This window comes from Triplophysa rosa, linkage group LG23 (assembly GCF_024868665.1).
Source record: "Triplophysa rosa linkage group LG23, Trosa_1v2, whole genome shotgun sequence".
In the NCBI taxonomy this organism is placed as follows: Eukaryota; Metazoa; Chordata; class Actinopteri; order Cypriniformes; family Nemacheilidae; genus Triplophysa; species Triplophysa rosa.
Window position 1 is genome coordinate 15,114,100 of NC_079912.1, and position 1,913 is coordinate 15,116,012.

At 42.7% G+C, this 1,913-nt stretch overlaps 1 non-coding gene across 1 annotated transcript; it reads left to right on the forward strand.

Moving 5' to 3' along the window:
• Window positions 1-750: 750 nt before the first annotated feature.
• On the forward strand, window positions 751-869 carry LOC130547463 (5S ribosomal RNA). Its single transcript, XR_008961885.1, has one exon. It is a non-coding gene; the product is annotated as a 5S ribosomal RNA (ribosomal RNA).
• Window positions 870-1,913: the final 1,044 nt, after the last annotated feature.

Sequence of the window (1,913 nt, forward strand, 5' to 3'; positions counted from 1 at the left end):
AAACATAGTATTTTAATAATTATTGACATAATTTTAGAGAACTTACCTACAATCCTGACTCGCAAGAGTTCGTTGCTCCAGTCCGTAAGATTTTAAACGTAAATGCACCCCGCGCAATCCCATAATGCCGTATCACAATTTATTACTGTAAAAATGCAGGAGCTACAGTGACAACACCTATAACCTGTATATTGATTTACAGGAGACATGGAAATATACTGTTAATAACTGTAATACTTTGTGTTACCCATAATGCATTGCGAACTACAGTAAAAACTTGTAAAATGTTAAAACAGTAAATTTCTGTAGAATTTTGTTGTAGAAACTACAGCAATTTGTTACAGTGTGTTCACTGTTCTGTAATGTTTACATTCAGAAGATTTTCTGTTGTCTGTGATTTTGGGGGGGTTACCATAGTGGCGAAGAGTAAAGGTTATACTTAGGTTGGGGACGAGCACAGTTGTTCGTCTTTACTCGGTGAGTAAATGCTCTGCAAATACGATAAACCCTCTTGTACTCCTTGTTAGCGCCATACCTTACATGTGGTAAAAATATGTTCATTTTTTTAAAGGTTTCACACTGAAGCGCTCACATTTATATGTGGAAAGCTTTGTTTGTTTTTCGATATTAAGCCTTTTTCTGAGACAGTCCAAATACGAAACGGAGGCGCGTGAGGTCTGAAGCGGACGGGTCCAGAGAGAGCCGGCCGGGTCTGAGCGTTGAAAGATCCCGCTTTCGGCGTCAACCTTTGCTTACGGCCATACCACCCTGAGCACGCCCGATCTCGTCCGATCTCGGAAGCTAAGCAGGGTCGGGCCTGGTTAGTACTTGGATGGGAGACCGCCTGGGAATACCAGGTGCTGTAAGCTTTTGGTCTGGGCTTTCCTTCCATTTTCAACGGATGCCTCGTACTCTTTTGATCGGGGGTCAAGCTATCCGTCCGGCGCGTGGCCTTTCTCTGCTCTATGTGTGCCAAAAGGGCAGCTCAGCCTGGTCCTTCCTCAGTGCTCCACCGGGGTGCGGCCGGGGGCTCTATTTCTTTCAGGAATAAACGAAGCAGGTGACTTTGCCATGTTACAAAGAAAGTGTGTGCCGGTCTCTCATTCGAGTGTAGAACAGTTAGTTGCTTAGTTTGCCCTTTACGCTTGGTCTACTGCATGCCAGTTTGAAGGAGCAGCTAGCAAGGCAGCGCAAACTAGGCCGAAGAGGCCGTTGATGATTTCAAGAAGGGGTTTGCTGTTAATTAAGGCCAATGCCATGCCGCACACGTGCTACACTCAAAAAAGTGATTTTTAATCGTTGTTTGTTTTACTTAATCAATATAGTTTGATAGAACACATTTGTGTTGGTTTCTTGTTTAAGTACAATTTCAATGTGTAATAGTGACATAAATAGGCAGCTCTTTGACATAACTTAGTCCATTTGTGTTGGGACAACATGAATCATTTTCATTGACTAACTGAAACGACACAGCGGATTGACTTCCCAGCATGCTTTGCTCTCATGACTGGATTTAGATTTTAAAATGGTTAAAGTGCTATTGTATTTGTGTTTTTTTGCAGATAAGGAGACTTGTTAGTGTTCACTGTTCTGTAATGTTTACATTCAGAAGATTTTCTGTTGTCTGTGATTTTGGGGGGGGGTTACCATAGTGGCGAAGAGTAAAGGTTATACTTAGGTTGGGGACGAGCACAGTTGTTCGTCTTTACTCAGTGAGTAAATACTCTGCAAATACGATAAACCCTCTTGTACTCCTTGTTAGCGCCATACCTTACATGTTTATTTCCAGCCCTGCACACAGGTCGCAAAAACCTTACTGCTAATTGGGGATTATGGTCGTGATTCCAGCAAAGGGCTTTATTTAACAAACAGGTTATTACAGGCATAATGACACACGGCCAGTGAGTCAGGGC